General features: G+C 43.3%; 1 long non-coding RNA gene across 4 annotated transcripts in view; it reads right to left on the bottom strand.

Annotated features, from left to right (window-relative positions):
• LOC102956404 overlaps positions 1-26,652 on the bottom strand; it is a 306,210-nt gene that overhangs the window by 270,799 nt on the left and 8,759 nt on the right. For 2 of the 4 annotated variants that reach the window (XR_006213390.1, XR_006213389.1), the window contains 2 exons: positions 18,437-18,599; positions 14,560-14,627 (listed from right to left, as the gene is read on the bottom strand). This is a non-coding gene — a long non-coding RNA (uncharacterized LOC102956404). Of the gene's footprint in view, positions 1-14,559; positions 14,631-18,436; positions 18,600-26,652 lie in introns of all 4 variants that reach the window. The other 2 variants (XR_006213392.1, XR_006213391.1) reach the window with 2 other exon arrangements.

Raw genomic sequence — 26,652 nt, 5'->3', positions numbered from 1 at the left:
CTGTGTAAATATGTATTTGCATGTATACATGTATGTGTATGTATAACACATAAGTGTAGTATATGATATATATGCTAACAAATATATATTATATATGAGATATATATACACATTACCATGTATACATGAACACACACACGTATAATGCTATGTATTATCTATGTATGGATATAGGTCTATATATGTATACATGTGTGCGTATCGTACACATATATAACATACTACCGACAAATATATGCTATATATAGGACACACAAATATATACATGCTATCATACACACACACACACACAAAGGTATAAAGATATGTAATTGTGTATGTAAATACATATGTATATGCGTGTATATGTGTATATGTGTTGTATATGTAACACACATACTGCCAACAAATATATATTTGTGACAAACATATACCATCAATCATACATATGCACACACACACATAGGTATAATGGAGAAGTATTGTGTGTGTGTATAAACATATATACACATGTATAAGCATGTGTGCATGTGTCTGTGGACATGCAAATACATAGGTATGTATTTCCCACATCCTTGCTGGGGAGCAAATATTATTTTTAAGGTGTCTACTTCCCTGAGTGCCCTAAGAAAAGGACTAGATAAGCAGACAGATTGAAACTGGAGGAAAAGAATGTACTGGTGAGCCAATAAAGTTTGGAACCACCGCTGTTTGCAGCCAACTGTCAGCATGTCAAACGCTCATATTTTGCAATATCTCTGCTAAATAAAGGGCTCTATTTTCCAATCAAACATCTATAAAAGTCTGTCCGTTTTATTTTCAAAACCAATGTCAGGAACCACTGAACACAAGAACTGACTCGTGAGGATGTGTGCACTATCAAATAGACAGGAAAATCTTTTTAAGGACAAAAACAAAAGTAGATGATGCTACGTGTGATTGTTTTCCATCCACTTCTGGAAAAAGAGAAAAAACCGGAAAGAAACATTGAGATGTGAAGCAACATTTGGAGTGTCCGCCACTGCGGGTCCACCGTGCGTCATGTACAGAGCAGGGAGAAGGTTCACCCCGTGACTGTGCTCCGTGTGATGGGAGTCATGGTTTATCCAGTATCACTGGGTAAGAACAAGATGCCTGCAGACAGCATGCTTGTCACAAAGCGGGGACAGTGACGTGCAGGAAAAACAAAGTCCGGCCATGTGGCAAAGCAGCGTTCTCAAACAAAGAACAGAACCGTAAGTAAATTGCAAAGTAGCAGCAAGGTAAAAGAACAGAAATGAGGCCCCACACAAAACAGCTTTTCCTTGTAAAGAATTCATTATCCTGAAGGAAATTAAACAGAGGCACTTTACTTGAGACAGAAGAATATTTCATGGGAAAATGTCAGTGACAAAACACACAGTGATATTAAAAAGGAAACGGTGTGAATTAGTGTGCCCACTGTCAGCGATCCTTTTCTCCGCGAAGAAGACTTTATTACGTGTATCAAATACTAAGCCTGTCAAGTGCAACAGCATGGGGCATCACATAAATCTACTTGGACCCAACAATCCCCAACCGCCTGGGGTACAGCTCGGTCACAAATCGGTAGAAATCCCATGCAAACACTTGCGGGGAGATGTCCATCCATGAAGACTGAGTTTTGTGTTCATTTTTTGACCACAGCCCCCAAGCTACTCTCCACGTATCACCACAGAAGCGCATGAAAGGCCTCTGTTCCAGTCGGGTACAGGCGTGGCCGTGACAGGTGGCAGTCTGACCACGCTCTCCCTGCAAGGTGAAGCCGCTTATGTGTACACAAGGATCAAGCAAACCACTTTGTGGAATGCAGCAGGGACACTTTCTCACGTGCACAGCTGCCCCAGAAACATTGTTTGTCTTCCATTTTATCTTTTGCTTCTCCTTTCTGAGAAAAATTCATGCAAACAAAAATTCCTGACGTCCACTGCTGTAGGGGGCATGCTCATGCTGTAGAACAAAAACCTTATATGCAAGTGAGCACAGGTCACTCGAGGGCATCACTTGGAAAAGAGAGGAAGGAAGAGGAGGAGAAGGAGAACGGGGAGGAGAAGGAGAACGGGGAGGAGAAGGAGAACGGGGAGGAGAAGGAGAACGGGGAGGAGAAGGAGAACGGGGAGGAGAAGGAGAACGGGGAGGAGAAGGAGAACGGGGAGGAGAAGGACAAGCAGATGGGAAAGAGGGAGAAGGGGGAAAGAAGTAAATATAAGACAGTAACAATAAACAGCTCAATCACATGTACTGGACAATTCAGTAAGATAAACTGAAGTAGTTATTAAGCACTTAGGCTTTTATACTACTCGATGTTTGGAAAACATCTCCAGATTGTGTCTTATAAAATTCTGACATGGAATACTGTATCTTACACATGACGGACATGTGCTGCTCGGACAGCTGGTGGACCGCTACATTGACATTTTACCTTCGGTCTCAGGGAGCCAGCCTGACGGGCTTCCCAAGTCAAGGCTCTCCTTGGTCCTGAGATTGGACCCCTGCACAGCATTCTAAATACTTGCTTCTTATTTCTTATTTTTTTTTAAACGTTTATATACTTAGGGCACCTGGGTGGTTCAGTCGGTTAAGCATCCAACTCTTCATTTCAGCTCACGTCACGATCTCACGGTTTGTGAGTCTGAGACCCACATTGGGCTCTGCACTGACCGTGCTCAGCCTGGATTGTCTGTCTCCCTCTCTCTCTGCCCCCCCCACCTCAAAAGTATATAAATAAATAAACAAACCAACGTTAAAAAAATGTTTACTTATTTTTGAGAGCCCATGCACAAGCAGGGGAGTGGCAGAGAGACAGAGAGGGAGACACAGAAACTGAAGCAGGCTCCAGGCTCCAAGCTGTCAGCACAGAACCTGACACGGGGCTCAAACTCATAAATGATGAGATCATGACCTGAGCTCAAGTCAGACACTTAACCGACTGAGTCACCCAGGCACCCCTAAAATACTTACTTTTTTAAAGAACCATATCATCCCAATGTAATGAAACTCTACTGACACACCTATAGAAAATTAGCAGCTCCCTCGATAAAGCGTGGGTAAAAGTCACTAAGTCATTTACGTGATTACTGCAAACTCCTAAAAATGGGAAGTTTTCTTTAATAAGTAATTATTCAACTCTTGAAATACAAATTGATACTATTATATGTGCTTATTGTTCAGGAAAGAAAGTCACTTCTTTTCAATCAAGAGATAGCTCAAGGCTGAATAAGTAAGCAAGCCTTTGAAATCGGTCTGCAGTTGGACGGACCTTGCAGTAAGCATTTGCTGGCTGGGATGCAGGAGGTGCACTGCATGGCATTACGATACAAAGAGGAAGACGATAAAATTATAAAATCTGTGTGTAAATAAACAGTGATGTATGTGAATAGGTTTATGTCAATCAACAGTGATGAACGAATGGACCAAGGTTCTAATAAAGGATCACGAAGACAGGAAAGACAGGCGCCTGGCTAGCTCAGTAGGTAGAGCACGAAACTCTTGATCTGGGGGTCTTGAGTTCAAGCCCCATGTTAGGTGTAGACCCTACTTTAAGGAGGAGAAGAGGAGGGGGAGGAGGGGCAGAGGAGGGAAAGAAGGAGAGGGAGGGAGAGCAGGAAGAGGAGGAGACAACAGGAAGGAGAGCGCATCACATGTGCCTTAACGAGGAAGGGCATGATTGGAGATGCCAACCCAAAGGAACAGACTTCAATGGGTCCAAAGCACCAGTAGAGATTTCACACAAATGAGACACAAGATGAGCACGGTATGAGCACCCAGGGAGACACTAACGGAAACGTGGGACACACAGAATTTGATGGAGAGCAAGCATTTCTGAACACAGACAATCAGACGAACAAAAGCTCAGAGGACAAACTGCCCGCAAGATGCCCACACCCACATCAGAAGTGATGAGATGTCGTGTTGCTCAACCTGGGGAGAGTGGAGAAGACGTGACGGAGGGATGCCCTTAGACGCTCTGACCTTGTAAGACTTCGAGTCACACACATGTGGGGAGTGGAAATACGTTGAGCAAATATTTCTTTACATCACGATCAAGCTCTTCACACTGCAGATCTTGGAGATACAAAGGCAAATGAAACCTGAGCTGTCTTCGAGGAACTCCGAGCACGTCAGAGAGATCCACAGCAGAAAGCAACCACATCTCCACGCACAGAGCGACCTAAGTGAGCTCAGAGTGAGGCAGCTCCGCACAGGACGTCCGGGGAAACGTCATCCAGCAGGTCAGAGGTGACGTGGACGCTGCAGGGTGTGGGGTTCACAAGATGGGCAGAGGAGGGGGAGACCAGCAGAGCCGAGGGAGCCGAGGGAGCCACATGTGCCCTCAGGGACTGTACGGGAGAACACGGGCTACAGAAGAGGAGGAAACCACTCTGACTGAAAGGCGGTGCACAGGTAAGGAGCGGCCGAGGCTAGTGCTGCAGACGTGGCCAGGGGCGCACAGAGTTGACACCGTGAGGCCTGCTGCACAGCCCGGACGAAGGCCGAGTTACCAACCAGGAGGGAGCACGCCGATGAAGACGACGGGCTTTAGGATGATAGAGCTCTGTGGTTCTGGCTGGTCCGACCGCTAGCTGCACAACCTGGGGAAAGTTACTTAACTAAACTGCAGCCTGCAGATCTCAAAAGAGGGATAAAATCACCGCCCAGCTCTTGCCCACGCTGTTGGGCAGACAAATAAAATGATAATGTCTAACGTTTAGTGGGATCCCTGCCTCAGAGGGAGCACTTAGTAAATTGTTCCTAAAATTATTAAAACTCCACACGTTTGGAGAAAAAGAAGGAAATATGGTTTCCGATGGATTCCGGAGTACAAGTTTATGTTGGAGGTACCTGCCAGGGGCATGGCATCCGAGCAGGTAGCGGACCTGTGCTGGTGTACAGAAAGGTTGGTCATACTGCTTAAAGAACTCAAGGAAAAGGCGAGGAATGCTGTCTAAAAGGCGTAGGCAGAAAGCACATTTCCGCATCTACGATACACAGATGGACTCATAAAATAACCTAAATAAGAGCTTACGCAGATGTGTGCAAACAAACTATGCACGAAACCAACACAGAGAACACAGGGTATTGTAAGTTCTGCAACCCGAGGATTAAATCGCATTTAAATAGCATAAATTGAGGCTCCGATCTCGTGAAGTAAGTGATCATGCTACACCAAAATGTGATCACTAGTTTCTGCTTCTGTCTTTATTAAGACTTTACGTTTTAGAGCAGTTTCAGGTGCACAGCCAAACTGAGAGGAAGGTAAAGGGATATCTCCTGCCTGCACACCTGTGCCCCGACACACGCATCGCCTCTCCTAGTACCAACAAGAGCGTGGTTACAGACTGATGAAGCTACATGGACACATCGTAATTGCACAAAGTCCACAGTTTACATTAGGGTTCACTCTCAGTACTGTCCGTTGTATAGGTTTACACAAATGTATGATGACAAGTACCTACCACGATAGTATCATAGAGTCTTTCCACTGCCCTGAAAGTCCTATGTGCTCTGCTCTATTCATGTCTCCCACACTCACCTGGCAACCACTGATCTGTCTACTGTTCCACGGTTTTGCCTTTTCCAGAATGTCACCGACTTGGAATCACACAGTACGTAGCTTTTTCAGGTTAGCTCTTTCCACTAGGTAATATGCACTACAAGTTCACTCCAGGTCTTTTCTTGGTATGATAGCTCATTTCTTTTTAGTGCTAAATAATACTCCATTGTCTGGATGTGCCACAGTTTAGCCCTTTGCCTACTAAAGGACACCTTGGCTGCTTCCAAGTTTGGGAAGTTATGAATAAAGCTGCTCTACGTATTTGCGTGCAGGTTTCTGCATAGACGTAAGTTTTCAGTTCCTTTGCACGGCACGATTGCTAGATCATATGGTAAGGCTGTGTCGTTCTGTAAGAAATCATCCAAGTGTCTTCCCAAGTGGCTGCACCATCTTGCATGCCCACCAGCAGTGAATGACACCGTCCCAGTTGATCTATCCCCCCCCCACCCCCCGCATTTGGTGTTGTCAGTGTTTTGAATTCCACCCTTTCTAACAGTTGTGTACTGGTATCTCATGATGGTCTTCATTTGCATGTCCCTGATGACAGAAGGCACAGAGCATCTATTCATATGCTTGTTTGCCATCCGTATTCTACGAGTTTTAACTGATGGAGATTCCCTGCAGCGTAGCAGAAATATCTGGGTAGACGTGAAAGATAAGCAGCTGTGTTTCCAGTCACAAAATTTTGTTCTCCTTACAACTGGGAGTTGAATGGGATCGGACAGCATGTGGACTTTCTGCCCAGAGAAGGGCATCACTAAAGTCAGAGACCACCTTGGAGAAGCTGTCCCCACCTGCATGGAGTGGGAGAAACACCACAGGTTACACCTTGGAGAAGCTGGCCCCACCTGCATGGAGTGGGAGAAACACCACAGTTTAAAGAGGCTAAGACAGGGGCTCCTGGGTGGCTCAGTCGGTTAAGCGTCCAACTTCGGCTCAGGTCATGATCTCACGGTTTGTGAGTTCGAGTCCCGCGTCGGGCTCTGTGCTGACAGCTCAGAGCCTGGAGCCTCCTTCTGTTCTGTGTCTCCTTCTCTCTCTGTCCCTCCCCAACTTGTGCTCTGTCTCTCTATGTCTCTCAAAAAATAAATAAATGTAAAAAAAATTAAAAAAAAAAATAAAGAGGCTAGGACAGGATATTCTCTTGAGAGTCTGGCCGAGGACAAACCAAAGCCCTACTGAGTCACCAAATACTACCACAAATTTATTAAGCTCTGTCTGAAACCTTGACCTTAGCAGAACATACAGGTCTGTGAAATCCAAAAGAATATTTATGGTTACTGTGAGAAACCGGTTATCTAGGAAGAGGAAGCCGTATCTCTACCAGTATCTTATCAAAAGGCTGAAGAAACCAATCCTCAGGTCTTCCCTCACCGTAGACTCCCTACCAAGCCATTTTAAAAAGTGATTCCAGGGGCGCCTGGGTGGCTCAGTCGGTTAAGTGTCCAACTGTGATGATCTCACAGTTCATGGGTTTGAGCCCCGCATTGGGCTCTGGGCTCTGTGCTGACAGTTCGGAGCCTGGAGCCTGCTTCGGATTCTTATCTCCCTCTCTCTCTGCCCCTACCCTGCTCGTGCACGGTCTCTCTCTCCCAAAACTGAATAAACGCTTAAAAGGTTTTTTTAAGTGATTCTAGTTAGTTCTCCATTACAAAAAGGTGTACACACTATTAATGTCACTAGAGCAACAGGCTGCTCTAAAAGTGATGCTTCTCAAAATTAACTTAATATACCGATTTCCTCATCATTTTGAAATTTTGAATTGGTCGTGTCATGGCTATTACGGTGCAGACATTACTGGAAAAAAGTTTTACTCCTGGGAAGCATGATTCCATCGCTTGTGTAAAAGCCAAAATGTGACTTATTTTTTTTTTTTAATGTTTCTTTATTTTGAGAGAGTGAGAGTTGGTGGGGGGCACAGAGAGAGAGAGAGAGAGAGAGAGAGAGAGAGAGAGAGAGAATCCCAAGCACGCTCCATGCCGTCAGGACAGAGCCCGACTAAGGACTCGATGTCACAAACTGTGAGATCATGACCTGAGCCAAAATCAAGAGTCAGATGCTTATCAACTAAGCTACGCAGGTGCTCCCAAAATGTTACTTTTTAAAAACCATCTCAGAAATGTCTGTTTGGAAAACTAGAAGTGGACAATGGCAGAGTCATCTATTCTAAAATACATCATTTTTCATAGAGTAAAAACTATGGAAAAGAAGAACTGAAACACAGAAATAGTGGAACAAACAATATTCAAATGAAATGCATTGCAGCTCACATATAACATTATCTTGTTTAAAAAAAAAATAATCCCGCCGTTTGGAGCACCTGGCTGACTCAGTCAGTGGAGCACACAACTCTTGATCTCGGGGTCGTGTTCAAGCCCCACACTGGACATAGAACCTACTTAAAAATTAATTAAAAAAAATACAACTGCTGCATATTGCATTTTAAAGTCACAACTGTTATTTAAAAACAAACAAACAAAAAACAGAAATAGAGGGGCACCTGGGGGGCTCTGTCAGTTAGGCATTGCACTCTTGGTTTTGGCTCAGGTCATGGTCTCGCGGTTTCATGAGTTCGAGCCCTGAATCAGGCTCTGTGCTGGTGGTGCAGAGCCTGCTTGGGATTCTCTTTCTCCCTCTCTCTCTGCCCCTCCCCAACTCATGCTATCTCTCTGTTAAAAATAAACTTAAAAAAAATAAAAATAAGAAACCGAAATAGAATCACCATTATGCCAGTCATCTGAAACAGTTACTGTCCTTGGTAAAATGTGAAGCAGATTCTCTGCAAGATTTTCTTACAAAAGGACAGTGGAGACCAGTAGGTATCGACTCCCCTCCTTCAAGACAAAAGACAAAGAAAAGATCTCTGAAGAAAGGCCAGGTGGCTCAGTCAATCGTGCTAAGCTCAGGGTAAATGTTCTCGAAGATCTGGTTTTCTGGTAGCTATATAGTTTGCAACCCGTATCAGTTACAAGCACTACTGATGGCCTGTATCAGTTACAAGCACTACTGATGGCCTGGGGGTCAGAAAGCTTGGCGTGTGATGGGGTTCCCGGGACCGTGAGGTCGCCGATGCTTCCTGTGTCACACGCTGGTGTGAGATCCAAAAGGAAGAGTTTCATTCATCTTGTGAACAGGCGAAAGCACAGAGCGAAACACGTCAGTGATGTATAGATGACACCAAGATTAAAGGGATCGATTTATCCTTGGAGAAACATCCCCAAAGCAGTGTGTAAACATTACGGATTGTAAAGTGCAGAAGCTGGTGTGGTTATAAACCTTCTCCAGTCCCATGACAACCGCACAACTTTATCAGTGTGCGCGTTACGCCGATATACAGATGACACTGGTTGTGATTAGTAAGCAAAGCTGGTGTCGAGGGGCCATCTGGCATTTTATGGATAGGCACAACTGAAATACGCCAGGTGGGTTACACTCCTTTGAACACACGCAGGGAAATCAGTAACTGCTTGGTATTACAAAAAGCACCTTCCTGTTCAGAAGGCCAACTCCATCTATCACCGCTCTTTTCCTCTACCACGGAGGCGATGCAGTGGCTCAGAAATGGATACCTGCCTGTAAGTAAAGCATTCAGGGAGTCTAACGGACTCAGGAAGGTGGGCAGTCCTTACGCTCTGGAGATGACGGCCAAACTGCCACCCTGGAAAACAGGGCCACAGTAGAGCCATATGAAGCAGGTGACCGGGATCAGTAATGTGCTTTGTTGAGTGTGTATGCTGCCATTTTCGTCCAATCAGCCAGCATCTTCTAGAACTACTTAAACCCTTTGCATTTGGTCATCCTTGGTTGATCTCATAATCATATTATTCTGGAAAGTGTATCCATGAACCTTTGGCCATCTCCACATTCAAAGACATTCCCCACCGCTCAGATTAAGTCAGAGTGAACTTTGATGAGCGCAACTATTTAAAAGCATCTGCGTTAGGGTCTTCAAAACATATTGGTCAATTTGAGCAAAACCAGATTTTGATAAGCTCTCTCTACCTCCCTCATTCTTTTGATCACCTTTAGAAAGGAACTGACTCTGAATAGTGAATGAGTGTTTTGTTTATGGGAACGGTCTGGTTTCCGTGATGCTTCATTGTAGATTTTCATGTCACCCTAAATATTGCTCCCTGACTATGTGTTACCTCCAAAGGTATTTTGTAAATCCAGTATGGGTTAATTTCTTTGCCGAGAGCTTTGCATGCAAATCTAAGAAGGACATGGTTTCTGCTCTAGACCAGAGAAAGACTGCCAAAACAGTAGTTCTAGGACACTGTGCAATGGATCCTAATAAAGGAAATGTACATGGTGCGCTTAGAATACAGAGGAGGGACACTCAGCATGTCTTGGGAGAATCAGAAAAACAGCTGGAGTGTTTCTTTTAATTGTCCCCTTTCCTCAGAAAATGGGGAAATCTGCTGACCTTTCTTTCGTAAATTAGACAACTACGAGAAGAGTATACATTTCTTGGACTCTAAATCCCATTAAGAGTTACACTCCTCAGGGCGCCTGGGTGGCTCGTCGGTTAAGCGTCCGACTTCGGCTCAGGTCATGATCTCGCAGTCCGTGAGTTCTAGCCCCGCGTCGGGCTCTGTGCTGACAGCTCAGAGCCTGGAGCCTGCTTCAGATTCTGTGTCTCCCTCTCTCTGACCCTCCCCTGTTCATGTTCTGTCTCTCCCTGTCTCAAAAATAAACGTTAAAAAAAATTAAAAAAAAAAGATGAGCACTGAGTAATGTACAGAATTGTTGACTCACTATGATGAGCACTGAGTAACGAACAGAATTGTTGACTCATCAAGATGAGCACTAAGTAATGTACAGAATTGTTGACTCATCAAGATGAGCACTGAGTAATGTACAGAATTGTTGACTCACTATGATGAGCACTGAGTAATGTACAGAATTGTTGACTCATCAAGATGAGCACTGAGTAATGTACGGAATTATTGACTCATCAAGATGAGCACTGAGTAATGTACAGAATTGATGACTCACTATGATGAGCACTGAGTAATGAACAGAAGTGTTAAATCCCTATGATGAGCACTGAATGTATAGAATTGTTGACTCACTATGATGAGCACTGAGTAAGGTACACAATTGTTGACTCACTATATCGTACACGTGAAACTACTATAACGCTGTATGCTAACTATGCCAGAATTAAAAAAAGTTAAATGAATTTCTGGTGTTCATCCATAATCATATACAAACAAAAGTGAGAACACTCCAGTCTCGTATGGTCTACTGTATTGGATCTTTAGGGTATCATACAGTTCCCGGGCTCCACAAGCAGACACTCATTACTGCCCAGTGACGTAAACTTCTAGCATCCTTGGTTTCACTCGGAGACCTGTTATCTTCGTAGATCTGCACTTCTGATCGGGTCACCCTGGAACAGCAGCCCAGTGATGAGAGGATAATGTTACTATCACCACAGCAAAATGCCCACATCCATGGATTTGTATGTGGCCTGAATACAGACTCCTTGTGCATCCTTTAAAACCCAGACTACTGGCTGAAAAGTATCTTAGCTATTCTGGGGCACGGATATGCAGGGTAATGCTGGCTTTAATGCCAAAATCAAGTCTGACGTCGGCTGAGAAAGTGTCAGCTAAGAACACTGCATCATTTTGTCAGAGGAACAACAGGTCAAATCTCTTGGTCAGGATCGAATGTTCTTTTGGTCCGAGGTTGCACAAATATTGTCATTAAGCACATCGTACCCAGGAGGACCATATGTGATGTTCAGAAAACCAGTATTCAGACAGTTGATAAAGCTGTTGATTTGTTTCCTAAATCTAATTTGTTAAATAACAAAGGACAGTATTCACAAGAAGCTGCTTTCAGCAATTATAAACGAGGATCAACTATTTTCTACGTGAATCAACCTGTGGGATGAGACGTCAGTATCGCAAAACTTTGTTGGCTGACGTGGAAACACAGCGTATTCTTATTTTAAAGACTTCTTATTATCAAAGAAAAATTGAGAAATCCTCTCAGCTTAAGAATCACAAGAAACATCCTACTTACTCACAAGATGTTCAACATGGCTCTGCAGCAATCTCATATTCTATTCCTTTTAGAAGGACAATAGCCTCCCAAAACCTCAGTTCCTCATCAGCAGGGGACTACATGACCTACGTAACCCTGTATCATGTGCCATCCCAACAATGACTTTTGAGAGTAAAAGGGGGTGGGCTAACCAGGTGGGACAGTGGGCAGCATGTGTCCAGGGGGCTGTCCTTGGTGAACAGATGGTCACCCCTCACATCAGAAGGAAGCTGGCTGGTTGAATCCAGCCATTTTTGCCCTCTGGCTACATACTAGAATCATTCTGGAGAACACACACAAACATACATATAAACGCGTATGTTCAGACACACATCTACACGTCCAAATACGTATGCGTGCACGTGTACACATACTTAGATGCTTCGGCCCTACACCAGACCAATGAAATACCATTTCCGAAAATGGACTGAATCTTGAGCAACAACCATTTTTAGAAGCTCCCCTAAATGATACAAATACGCAGGACTTGACTGAGCACTTGTGGACTGGATAACCTCCACATCCAACATCCTGGGATCACAACTCCTGAGAATGAACTGACAGCATTTACTGTTGTCAACATCTTATAACTGCATACTAGTCTCATTTCTAGAACACAAAATACTTAACACCAGTAAGATACTAACATTTATTGATGAAGGGTTTATAGTTTACAAAACAGTTTGTCAACAACATCTTTTTCCCCCCCCCACATTAAGCTTGCGAGAAAGATTGGTTATCGTTATTAGGGACTTTCCGTAGATGAGGATATCGAGGCTAAAAAGATCAAACCCATAGTGACAAGTTATATCATAAGATGAGCATACGGAATAATCAAGCCCAGGTCCTGATTCTAAGGACATAGATGGGAGCGGGTATGAAGGATGCCGACCGCAGAGGTCTGAATCCACCTGTATCATTTCCTAGCTCCATGAGCTGGGACGAGTCACGCAACCCCTCTGTACGTCATCTCCAACCTGAGAACCATACTGACATGCTGTTTGTAATGCCCATGTAAGTACTGCACGACATTCTACGTGGCAGGCCTTAGCAGTGGGCCCAATAAATATTAATGGCATTAGGATGGCTACTAGATTCCTTTCCTCTCTCCCCGTCCCCTGCTTTTCCTACCATAATTACTACTACAGCTAGAGCTAATAATAATAATAATCCCTGCTATTGGCAGAGTAAATGGCCCTTTAAATAGACAAACTCAACTATAATAAACCCTTTGAGCTACTCTTTACCCCCTTCCCACACACTCTGCCAAAGCAGCAACATGAAGCGTGAACGACCTTCAAAGATGACGCTCTACGAAACCAGACACCCCAGGAGTGCACCAATGTTGAAGTCTGGCCATCTCTGTGTGACACGGCGAAGGTGTGATGAGACTGCACGCAGATGCTAAGCTGCATTTAGAAGCAGTGACCAGACGTGCCGCTCCAATCTGCCTTCCAGAATGAACCGAGACCCACTGCAAGTGGAACACTGGCTGCCAGCCTCCAACCGCAGCACCTCCAGACTTGCCACGGTGTTCAAAGTAAGGCCCGGCTCGTGCTGGGGAAGCCGCCAGCCAAGGGTGGAGCACAGTGGTGGGTATGAGGGGGCGGCCACGGCGGCCCCAGGAGCTACCACGCTGCAGGCAACCCTCCCGTCGGCCCACCCTGTCTTGGGGGGGCAATGCCACGTGTGGTTCTCACCACCCAATCCGCTCCCAACTCCCCCATCCCTTCCCACGGATCCGATCAGCGTGGCATGAAGGCTTCCCATTGAATTACGAGCCCAAAGCACCCCAGACATTCCAACAACTCGACACAACTTAGAAACGGTGAAAAGGATAAATTGTGAGCAACTGTTTGGTTCCAAAATGCTATTCTTTTATGATTTTCCAAGACTTTATTTATTTGGAAATTTCTACAGAGTCACAAAATATGCTTGAGTAGTCTATCTAGCGGAGCCCCTACAACGTGAAGCTGAAAGAGGGAAAAAAGTGATTATGGATCATGTCCTAGACACGTCATCTTTGTTTTGCAAATTAAATTTGTTATGCCACATTAGCTCAAAGATATGAACATTTTAACAATTCCACATCTACAAACTGCAAGAAAAACAAATTAGATTTTAAAACGTATTCAGTTCCGAGGACCTAGCTTCCTGCAGGATCTATTTTTCATCTGAAGACAGAAAAACTATTCTAAATGACTACATTTCCATTTTCACCATTTAATTTTATCCTCATTGTTGTAATTCATGTTTTTCAACGTATTTAAAACATCGAAAATAATGGAAACCTTCGTGATAGATGATAAACTAAGTATTAGTTTGATCTAATAATCTAAATATTCTTCATATTAATACCATCACGGTTAGGAATAATAGAATCGGTACCATGTGACAGGGTTCTCTGTTCTTTGCAATATGGACTCATTTGGATTCAGATATGTTTAGAATTTTAAGTCTAATCATCATCTTGTATGTATTAACAACTACCTTATAGACTATTTTCTCTGCTGAATTACTTGTTTTTTATGTTAATGTTTTATGTTTTAGGATAGTGACAATACAGTAATTATATAGTTCTCACTATGTGACAAACAGTATTCTGTGCTCCTTACCTGCATTAAGTCATTTAGCCTCAGACGCATTCTATAATTTGGGTGTAATCATTATCCATCATGTATAGATTAGGAAATGAGGAACAGAGATGTCAAGTAACCTTCCCAAGGTCACACAGCTCTAAGCGGTAGAGCCTGGATTTGAACTGCCAGCACGAACCAGGAAAAAGAAGTGCTGACTCATCTTAACACCCATCAATTAAATGTGTGGTCTATGAGTGTGTCAATCCACATGCAAACTGAGTAATTTTAATTTTCAATCGAATGGATATGACTGAGACAAACGTATCCCAGTTTTAAGATGGAAATACACACGGTCCTTGTCAAACTACTCACCCCGAGGACGCGAGACATGCTCAGTACGCCTTGGCAGCCTGGCCTCTCTCGTTCGAAGTGCTGAAGAGCTGCTGGGATGGAGATAACGAATTAGCAAGCCAGACAAGCAAATCCATCCATCTAAACCATCTGGGTTTAGAGCAGAACAAGGATTTTTCAGTCGTGCAAGCATCATTTCATCAGACTTCCTGCGGTCGATCATCAGTAAGCGGTCGCTGAGTGCGTACTGCGACGCCCTCCGCTAAATCCTGGGGCTTTTCAAAGGTCTGACTCGGGGCACCGGGGTGGGTCAGTCGCTTACGCATCCCACTTCAGCTCAGGTCATGATGTCACGGCTCATGAGTTCAAGCCCCGCGTGGGGCTCGTGCTGACAGCTCAGAGCCTGGAGCCTGCTTCCGATTCTGTGTCTCCCTCTCTCTCGGCCCCTCCCCTGCTCACTCTTTGTCTCTCTCAATCTGTCTCAAAAATAAACATTAAAAATAAATAAAAATAAAACCACAGGTCGAAGGTCTGACTTGAACAAGCTACTGAAGCCACAGTTAACCACAGTGCTAACTGAAGCCTTGGCTATGACAAGTCTCTAAAGGTAGTCTCTAAAGGCCCGATTAGTACAGTCTCTAAAGGCCCCACACCACCTTGGAATTTCAGTGACCAGTATTCAGCTGAGAAGTCATGTGTCTTTCCATCGACCTGACCCCAGGGATGGGGTTGGGCGGGAGTCTCTATCACCCTGGGCCACCTTCCATGCAGGACTTACACTCCTGTCTCAGACTGGCCAGGAGTCATCTCTGTCCATCATGACAGTCTCATCCACAATTACGTCCACACACAGCAGTCCATCAATATCGCTGAATGACTACATTCACGCATTGCAGAGACAACTCAACCTCTTAACGCAACTACGTGGGACAAAACACTTGAAGGGATGGGCTCTAAGGGGTATGTTTCAACAAACCTACTATATTACATTATACACGTCCTCGTCTTCACGCATTTAAACTTCTAGCATCAAGGCTCATGGCATGTCACAATTTATAAATTCATTAAGACCTAAGCTCAAACAGCTTGGTTGTTAAAATTTGTGGGGAGAGGTTACCTAGGTGGTAAAAAAGCCTAGCAGCTAATTAAACATCAATACCTAACCTGTGTTCTGTTCTCATTCATGAGTGCACACTTGTATATGCTCACATCATCTTCAGCAGTCTGGGTTACTGATTAGATGTTGGAAGCCACATATGGAAATAGGAGTCTTACACACCTTTAATTGTATTAGCTTGTTCACTACATGATCATTTAAATTACTGTCAGTTATTTGGCTAGGTTATCTCATACTAATGGCCTTTTATACAATGTTCTGTATTCAAATTTGAGATAGGAATCTCTAGGAAGTAAATTATACACAACATTCATGTATACCTGTGATATATACATGACACCTTAGTTTTACATGTAGTCACTATGTCTCTAAATCTGTATGTGTACTCTCTGAATTTTCTGTAATGAAAATGTGCTTCTTTAGAAATTAGAAAAATATTTTACACTAAATCCTAAACTAATTTATTCTAAATGAAATTCTAATAGGACTTGAGTGCATTCATGTGTGCACACAAGCAGTTTCACCGCCAGTTTTCAAGTCCTAGATATTTTGTATTAGCTCTAACTATGAGAGCTACCGAATAATTGTACTAGCCAATACAGAAATTGTTATGCCTATTTTTTATTTTTTAAGGCATTCATGTATGTAAGTATGTATGTAAGTAATCTCTACGCCCCCAACACAGGGCTCAAAGTCACGATCCTGAGATCAAGACTCGTGTGCTCTTCTGACTGAGCCAGCCAGGTGCCCCACCTTCCAATTATTTTTTAAAGTTAACTTTCTGGGGCGCCTGGATGGCTCAGTCGGTTAAGCGGCCGACTTCGGCTCAGGTCATGATCTCGCGGTCCGTGAGTTCGAGCCCCGCGTCGGGCTCTGTGCTGATAGCTCAGAGCCTGGAGCCTGTTTCGGATTCTGTGTCTCCCTCTCTCTGACCCTCCCCTGTTCATGCTCTGTCTCTCCCTGTCTCAAAAATAAATAAACGTTAAAAAAAAAAAAAAGTTAACTTTCTTCGGGGCACCTGGGTGGCCCAGTCGGTTAAGCGTCCGACTTCAGCTCAGGTCATGATCTCGCAGTCTGTGAGTTCAAGCCCCGCGGAGGGCTCTGTGCTGACAGCTTGGAGCCTAGAGCCGCTTCGGATTCTCTGTCTCCCTCTGTCTCTGCCTCTCCCCAACTTGTGGTCTGTCTCTCTCTGCCTATCAAAAATAAATAAATGGAAAAAAATTAAAAAATTTTAAAGTTAACTTTCTTCACACACAAAAAAATAATAATTCCTAAAGTGGACTTAATAAAGTAGTAGCTAGGTGGCACCTCAGTAAACATTTTAAATAAAAATAAACATTAAGGGGCACCTGGATGGCTCAGCTGGTTGAGCATCTGATTCTTGATTTCAGCTCAGGTCATGATCCCAGGGTCATGGGTCGAGCCCCGTACTGGGTTCTGCACTTTGCATAGAGCCTGCTTGGGATTCTCTCTCCCTCCCTCTCCCCCTCCCCCATGCATGCTTACACCCATGCACACATGGGCACACTCTCTCCCTCTAAAATAAAAAAAGGAAAAGAAAATCCACCAGCCTCAGAATACAGACACAGCTATAAAGTACAAGAGGAAAATAAAATTTTAAAAATTAATAAATAAACACTGAAACCATTTATTAATTTAAAAATTAATAAATAAACACTGAAATCTGGCTTTTATTCGGGACAGAACCTAGTTCATCTACATTTCAAATCAGTAAGTACCCTGCAGGTTACAGGTGAGAAAGGCAAGAGATGAGGGGGACAAAAATGACCACTAATCTAACTGAACTGCTTTCTGATTTTTACAAAGTTAATTTTGTACCGAGATTTCAGTCACTGACTCTGGTAAGCAACAAAAGTAGCCCTTGTGACGCAGCAAGGAGATGATTAAAAACCAACAAACTGCTGTGAACCGTTTCTCACTCCTCTGTGCAGGTGACGTGGGGCATAAAATATAGGGAGGGGAGACTCAGCCGTTTCCACCTGGAAGGAGGCCACATGAAACTGAGGCCTCCTTGGACCCATGGTTTCTTGCTGGCATTCACACCCTTCTGGGGTGGGCAATGTCCCCCTCAGGGGGCAGTCTGCAAATACTTACAGAAAACAAAACGCATCCTGAACATTCCAGGAAGCCTATTTCCACACGCAGGCTGGATCCACCTGACATCAATTTTTATTATGAACGTCCTCTTGGGAGGATATACGACCACTCTTCTGAAAGTCACTCATTAACTAAGGGCAACAATTTCTGAGAATCTGCTGTGCTTAATTGGTACCATCACTTTAACTGAGTTCCTTGAACAAAATCAAGGATCACAAGTGTCCTCAGCTCTTTGATAGCAGCCAACGTACAACCACGGGGAAAAGGAAACTGTAAGAGTGACGACAGTTTTTTTCAACAGAGTATACACTAAGACCAGCCTCTGTTTATTAGGTTCCAGTGAAACGGTTAACGATACAGCCCTGAGCACAGATGAACCTGGGTTTCTTTCCTTTGCTTATTGTCCAGATCGTCTGGGAAAAGTGTCTTAGTGGGTCTGTGAGACCACTCTATGTCCTCCTGAGCATTTATTGTGGGGACTGAGATGGGGAATATACGGTCAGCAAAGACTCTGGCACATAGTATGGGGACATAGTATGTTAGCTGGTTGTTATTAACGCTTACTATTTTCATGCACAGAACATGTAATCAACTACAAAGGGCACCGTACAAAATTTCAGGAGCGCTTGTCCAGCCCAGGAGCTTCCAGACCTTGGTACCTACCCTCATCAGTGATCAGTGGTTGGACCAGAGACGGATCCAGATGTATAGCTGACCAATCATATGTTCTCTCCAGCAGAAGAACAGCTATCCTTAGTGCCGTCTGCTGGGTCTGAGGCAATGTAAACTTCCCAACTGAGGGGCTCCCACATCCGGCCACGTGCACCTTGAGAAACAAAGAAAGTGGATCTCCTGAGACAAAAGAAGATAAAACATGCCGACGTGAATCCACAAGAGCCTGGCAATCCAAAGCAGAGGTGTGGTGTCTGAGCGATTTCCCTTCCTAGTGTCCATCCTCTACACTGCCATCTTTCCCTAGCTTCATATCCTTAAATTTTTTTCAATGTTTATTTATTTTTGAAACAGAGAGGGAAACACAGCAGGAGCAGGGGAGGGGTAGAGAGAGAGGGAGCCACAGACTCTGAAGCAGGCTCCAGGCTCTGAGCTGTCAGCACAAAGCCCGACGCAGAGCTTGAATTCACCAGACGTGAGATCATGACCTGAGACAAAGTCGGATGCTTAACCAGCTGAGCCAACCAGAGCCCCTCCCTGGGTCCCTATTCTAAAAATAACTTTTTTAACATATATAATGACTTTCACTTTTTCTCTCAGCAACCAATGGGATCTTAACTAATGCAGTGAATCTCGGGAACAGATAATTTTTAAGAGGTAATTATTTTAGTCTTTCAATTTATAAGTAGGATCCAATAATCAAGACAGTCTCATTTCAGGTGTAGCAGAAAATGTCTTCTCTCCCCTCTTCTTCGAAGATAACATCTGAGTATACAGAAGAGTATTTCTGAGCAAGACTTACTTGATGGGCCCCAGGCCCAGAAGGACCCACATTTAAAGATCACCATTCTGAAATTCGTAATAATTTTATCTTTCAACTTGTGTTTGCTTAAGATTTTTTTTTAAGATCTTATTTTTGGGGCACCTGGGTAAGTCAACAGGTTGAGCGTCTGACCCTTGGTTTCAGCTCAGGTCATAATCTCATCGTCCATGAGATGGAGTCCCACTTGAGATTCTCTCTCTCTGTCACTCCCCCATTCGCCAATGTGCGCTCGCTCTCTCGCTCTCTCTCTCTCTCTCAAAATAAAAAAAAAATGCTTTAAAAAATATGTTTTAGTCTTAAGTAATGTCTACACCCAACGTGGGGCTTAAACTTACAACCCCAAGATCAAGAGTCACATGCTCTACTAACTGAGCGAACCAGGCACCCCTTTTTTTAATGTTTTTTTTATTTTTGAGAGACAGCAAAAGTGGGGGAGGTGTCAGGGCAAGGGGGCCAAAGCATCCGAAGCAGGCTGTAAACTAACAGCACTGGGCATTATGCGATGTCAACACGAATAATAAAATTCATGCCGGTAACTTAAAATTTTAGTTTTTCTTCATTTAGAAAGACACGAAATAGTAAACAATATACTCTATGACAAGTTGAGAGAGGTGGACCGTGGAGATATGGAAAAGGTTTTGAATGGCACTTCCCCCCTTCTTTTTGAACAAGAGTTCTTGTGTTTTCCTCCCGCATTGGACCTTGCAAATTGTATCCAGCTCTGTTCCTGGGACTTTTTGGTGCAAATACAGATGGAAGTTCTGATCGAGTGGCAGGCTCTGCCTTGGTCTATGCTGCCATGGTTTGCTTCCTGGTCTGGGGTTCACTGAGGTGTCCTCTGGCATTGTGGAGCGTTAATTTTGTTCCTGATAGTAGGGTCACGATGCTGGTTTTTGTTCTGGTTCTCAAATGCCACCAGGACTCTGCATCCCAATCTCAGGCTGGTCCTGATTCTCCTAGCCCTTCTATGACTGCTCATCAGGCTGAACGGAAGCTTCTAGGCTCTCTGATCACCATGCTAGGCTTATTTTAGCTCAGGCTCTCTATTCAGGTACCTCCTTGTGCCAAACCTTCCTATGGCTCCGGTCCCACACTGGCTAAATTGGGCACGTCTCCAAGAACAGTGGTTTTCAACCCTGGCTACACATTAGGCTTCCCTGGGAGGCATTTGCTTGCTTGTCCTTTCCTAATAATACGGATGCCAGGAATTAGTATGCTGATTTTCTTTCTTTTTTTTTTTAATTTATTCTGAGAGACATATAGAGAGCAAGCAGAGGAGATGCAGAGAGAGGGGGAGACAGAACACCAAGCAGGCTCTGTGGTGTCAGCACAGAGCCCAAAGAGGGGCTCGAACTCACAAACCGTGAGATCATGACCTGAGCTGAAATCAAGAGTTGGACGCTTAAGCGACTAAGCCATCCAAGCGCCCCTCGCATGCTGATTTCCTATGTCATTGTCCCGCTTTCCTTCTCCCAGTCTTCAACGGTGCTAGTGGGTGGGATGGGCTTTCCCCCTTTGCACAGGCAGAGACTTGCCCTAAATTATATCCCCATTTCCCCGCATCTATGGGGAGCCTATCAAAATTAGTAGTCCTCAGATCATCACGTCACCTGACGAGGAGGCCACAGCCCAGAGGCTGCGCTGAAGACTTAGGCATGATGGTGCCTCGTAGTTTGAACATGCAGAGAGAGAAGGGGGGAGGCCCCAAGTCTAAGTCATGAGAATCCCCATTTCCTCGCTGGGTGCAGGATGAGCCTCTAAAGATCCGGGGAAAGTACGGCTGGACAGCTAGCTTCACTTCTCACTCTGTTCATGGAATGTCTTTGTGAAAATGCCTACTGTGAACACCTGTGAGTGGACAGCTACCCTTGACTCTGCTACTGGGGAAGCAGCACAGTAACACGGTCGACAAATGAATCCTGGCTCTGCTAATGGTCAGTGATCTCAAGAAAGTGAGCCTCCTCCTGCTGCTCAGCCAGCCTTAAAAGGAGGGTGCCGCTGTAGGGACTCAACTCACGGCGTTCTTAGGAATATTACCTGCATTGGTATTCCTAAATTGCTTGAGAGAGGCAAAGTGCAAACACCATGTGAGAGTGTGTTAAATAAGTAAACACAAATACAAATTGGACAGCACTTGTGTTTTCCCTTAACGACATAAAATACAAAGCTAATAAAAAATATATTCAGAGGGTTTTTGTGTTGCACAAGGTACCACAATGATTTACGATTCTAGCAAAGAAAATAAGAGGCATGAACCAAATATCAGGAATACGTGTAAATAATGGAAACATTCCATGACTTCAATAATTACATGCCAACACGTAATGAAAATATAGCCTGGGTGGGTGTTAATTTAAGTACTGTAAAAGTGTGGTCGCTGATGTGCTTGACTACATTGTTACAAAAGTATTTATCTTCTAAAAATTAAGCAAAAATGTTATTTTATTTTATTTTTCTTTATAACATAAAGAAAACGAACTTAAATATTTGTGCTCACAGAATGGTGAAATTAGGCTTAATCACATGTAAACATTATCTTATGAATGTTTCTTATTTATTTTTTTTAAAGTTTATTTATTATTGAGAGATACAGAGAGAGCATGAGCATGGGAGGGACAGGGAGAGACACACACACAGAATCCGAAGCAGGCTCCAGGCTCTGAGCTGTCAGCACAGAGCCCGACGCGGGGCTCAAACTCACAAACTGCGAGATCATGACCTGGGCTGAAGTCGGACACTTAACTGGCTGAGCCACCCAGGCACCCCTTATGAATGTTTCTATACACTGAAAAATCCAATTTTTTCCTAAAATGGAAGAAGAAATATATGGTCACCTTTGGATTTGAACTAATTTCCTAAAATTTGAAGTACATGAAAAATAAATAAATAAAAATAAAGTTTGAATAAAAAGAACCATTCAGGGATGAAGAACTCAGTAACTGAAATTAAAAGTACACTAGAGGGAATAAATAGTAAATCAGAAGAAGCAGGAGAACGGATCATCAACCTGTAGGACAGAGTAATGGAAAGCAACCAAGCTGAACAGGAGAGAGAAAAAATAATAGAGAACTCCCGTCAAAAAGTACCCAAGGTGCGGGGTGCCTGGGTGGCTCCATCGGGTAAGCATCTGACTTCAGCTCAGGTCATGATCTCACACTCTGTGAGTTTGAGCCCTGCGTCGGGGTCTGTCCTGACAGCTCAGCTCGGAGCCTGGAGCCTGCTTCCGATTCTGTGTCTCCCTCTCTCTGCTCCTGTCCTGCTCACGCTCTCTCTCTCTCTCTCTCTCTCTCAAAAATAAATAAACACTAAAAGAAATTTAAAAAAAAATCTACCCAAAGCAGTTCACACCAAGACACAAGTAATTAAAAAGGCAAACAGTAGTGATAGAGAATTTTCAAGCAGCAAGAGAAAAGAAAGCAGATACCCACAAGGGAAACCCCATAAGGTTATCGGCTGATTTTTGAGCAGAAACTGCAGGCCAAAAGGGAATAGCAGGATATATTCAAAGGGCTAAAAAGAAAAACAAAACACAAACAAACAAAAACCTGCAACCAAGAATACTCTATCCAGCAAGGCTCTCACTCAGAATAGAAGGAGAGATACAGGGTTTCCCAGACAAAAGTTAAAGGAATTCATCGCCACTAAACCAGCCCTACAAGAAATGTTAAAGAGGAGTCTTTGAGTGGAAAGGAAAACCCATAGGAAGTAAGAAAAGTAGAACGTACAAGTATTTTTTACATCCAAAAAAATAAATTGATGAAAAGTATGACACTACATACCTAAATTGGGAGAGGGAGTAAAAATTAAGTCCTTTTAGAATGGGTCCAAACGTAACCAACTTAACATAGAGTGCTATATGTATGTCATATACAAGCCTAATGGTAACCACAAATCAAAAAATCAGTAATAAACATGCAAAAAATAAAAAGAAGTAAAAGTATATCACTAAAGAAAGCCAGAAAAATGTGAGAGGAAAGAGTCAAAGGAAGGAGTAGAGAAGAACCACAAAAACCGTAAGCCAGTAACAAATGACAATAAATGGATATCAATAATTACTTTGAAAGTAAATGGACTAAAGCCTCCAATGAAAAGACATAAGTAGTTTGTATGAAAGCACAGAACACCCCAAACAGCCAAAGCAATCTTGAAGAAGAAAAACTGGAGGTTATCCAAATCCCAGCTTTCAAGATAAAGTCCAAAACTGTATTAATCCAAGTAGTATGGTACTGGCACAAAAACAGACACATGGGTCAACAGAACACAATAAAGAGCCCAGAAATAAACCCACATTATATGGTCGGTTAATCTTTGACAAAGGAAGCAAGAATACACAATGGGAAGAAGTCTCTTCAACAAATGGTGCTGGGAAAACTGGACAGCAACATACAAACGCGTGAAACCGGACCACTTTCTTACACCACACACAAAAATAAACTCAAAATGGATTAAGAACCCAAATGTGAGAGCTGAATCCATAAAAATCCTAGAACACAGCACACGTGCTAATACCTCTGACTTTGGCCGTAGGAACATTTTTCTAGATATGTCTCCTGAGGCGATGGGAAAAAAAGCAAAATTAAACTATTGAGACTACATCAACATAAAAACCTTCAGGGGCATGTGGGTGGCTCAGTCTCTTGAGAGTACAACAGGTTGTGATCTCTGGATTCGTGGGTTTCAGCCCTACATCCAGCTCTTTGCCGTCACTTCGGAGCCCTCTTTGGAACCTCTTTCCCCCTCTCTGCCCCCCGCCCCCTGCTTGTGCACATGCGTGCACTCTCTCTCTCAAAAATAAGTGAACATTAAAAAAATAAAAATAAAAATAAACAGGTTCTGCACAGCAAGGAAACAACCAACAAAAGTAAAAGACAACATACCCAATGGGAGAAGATATCTGCAAATGACATCCCTAATAAAGGGTTAGTATCCAGAATACATGTGAAGAACTTACACAACTCAAACACACACACACACACAAAAAACCCCAAATAATCCAATTAAAAAACGGGCAGAGAACCTGAATAGACATTATTCCAAAGAAGACATCCCGATGGCCAACCAACACATGATAAGATGCTCAACATCACTCATCATCAGGGAAATACAAATCAAAACCACAATGAAATATTACTTCACATCTGTCAGAATGACTAAAAGGAAAACACAAGAAACAACAACTGTTGGCAAGAGTATGGAGAAAAGGGAACCCCTGGGCACCGTTGGTGGGAACGCAAACTGGTGCAACCACCATGAGACACATTCTGGAAGTTCTTCAAAAAAAATAAAAAATAGAGGGGCGCCTGGGTGGCTCAGTCAGTTAAATCTCTGACTTCAGTTCAGGTCATGATGTGAGAGCAAGTGAGTTCAAGTACTGCACCAGGCTCTGTGCTGACAGCTTAGAGCCTGGAGCTGGTTTCCGATTCTGTGTCCCCCTCCCCCCTTCACGTGCAATCTCTCTCTCTCTCTCTCTCTCTCTCAAATATAAACATTTCTTAAAAATTAAAAATACAGTTGCTATATGATGCGATAATCCCACTACTGGGTATTTACCCAAAGAATACAAACAAGGTTGTGAGTTCGAGTTCCATGCTGAGTATAAAGATTACTTTTAAGACTAACCTGTAAAAAAATACAAAAACATTAATTCAAAAAGATATATGCACCCCTATGTTTATGGCAGTACTATTTATAACTGGCAAATTACGGAAGCAGCCCAAGGTCCGCCGACAGGTGAAAGGGCAAGAAGACGTGGTCTATATACAATGAAATAGTTCTCACCTACAAAAAAGAATGAAATCTTGCCATTTGCAACAAGAAAGATGGATCTGCAGAATATAATTCTAAATGAAGTAAGTCATAGAAAGACAAACACCATATGATTTCTTTCTATGTCGAAGTTAAGCAACAAAACAGGGGCGCCTGGGTGGCTCAGTGGGTTAAGCGTTCAACTCTTTGTTTCGGCTCAGGTCATGATCTCCCGGTTTCATGAGGTCGAGCCCATCACCAGGCTCTGCACTGGCAGTGCGGGACCCGCGTGGGATATTCTCTCTCTCTCTCTCTCTCTCTGCCCCTCTGCCACTTGCCCTGTCTCTCTCTCAAATATAAATAAACTTAAAAAAAAAAAAAAGGTAACAAAACAAATGAACAAAGAAAAAGAGACAAAGTAAGAAAAAGATTCTTACATACAGAGAACAAATAGGTGGTCACCAGAGGGGCAGTGGGTAGAGGGATGGGGGAAGTAAGTGAAGGGTATGAACAGTAGTTACCATGATGACCACTGGGTAATGTACGGAATAGCTACTGAATCACTGTATTGTGCACCTGAAGTTAATCCAGAACGCTGTATGTTAACTGTACCACAATTAAGTTTATTTTTTTTTAATTTTTTAATATTATTTTTCAGAGAGAGAGAAAGAGAGAGAGAGAGAGAAGGGGAGGGGCAGAGAGAGGGGGAGACACAGAATCTGAAGCAGGCTCCAGGCTCCGAGCTGTCAGCAAAGAGCCCGACATGGGGCTCGAACCCATGAACCGTGAGATCACGACCTGAGCTGTAGTCGGACGCTTAACCATCTGAGTTACCCAGTGCCCCAAGTTTTTTAATCAAAATTGAATTAAATAAATAAAATTTGGAGTATATGTACATGAAGCTAAAGGAAAATTACACTTCAGAATTACAAAGTCTTTTGAAGACCCTTAAACTGATGGTCCATATGGAGTGTGTTCTCCATTTATAGTTGCTTTTTGAGATGTGAATCTGCAGCTACTCGAGGACGACACTATAAAAAGCTTACTTTCTTAATATGGCACTTTCAAAGTATGCCAAGAGTGGGATAATGTACTCCAAGGTGAAGAGAGAGAGAATAAGGTACTGGAAAGAAAGCCTGGCGCTTAAAACGACAACACAGGTACAGCTAATTGCCTTCCATGAGAAATTTACAAACACAAAACAAGTATGAGGCCAGCACACGGGAGGTAGACTTCCCTAGGTGATGGGATGTTGTTGGAGTGACCTGAACTTGCCATCTTTCCTACGAAGAGAATGGATTTTGTGTTTTCATTATTTTAAGTACGTATGCCCACAGGGATCTAGGACAGTTCATCAGAACCCGGGGATGTTTTTCCCCTGCACGGAAAATTGCATCAGTCCATATAATTCAACAAATACTACCCCGTCGTGCTCCCACATTTTCCTAGTTCCTGCTCTGTGACATGTGTGCTGAAAATCCAAACCATAATAGGAGATCCTGAACTTACAACTGTCTTTTACATGTCAGGCTGGGTCCTTTCAAAATTTCACTTTGACTTCCATTTCAGATGGTTTTTTTACAAATTTTTTTTAATGTTTACTTTTGAGAGACAGAGAACAAGTGAGGGAGGAGCAAAG

This window comes from Panthera tigris, chromosome X (assembly GCF_018350195.1).
Source record: "Panthera tigris isolate Pti1 chromosome X, P.tigris_Pti1_mat1.1, whole genome shotgun sequence".
Lineage (NCBI taxonomy): Eukaryota > Metazoa > Chordata > Mammalia > Carnivora > Felidae > Panthera > Panthera tigris.
This window is presented reverse-complemented; position numbering and strand designations above follow the sequence as displayed.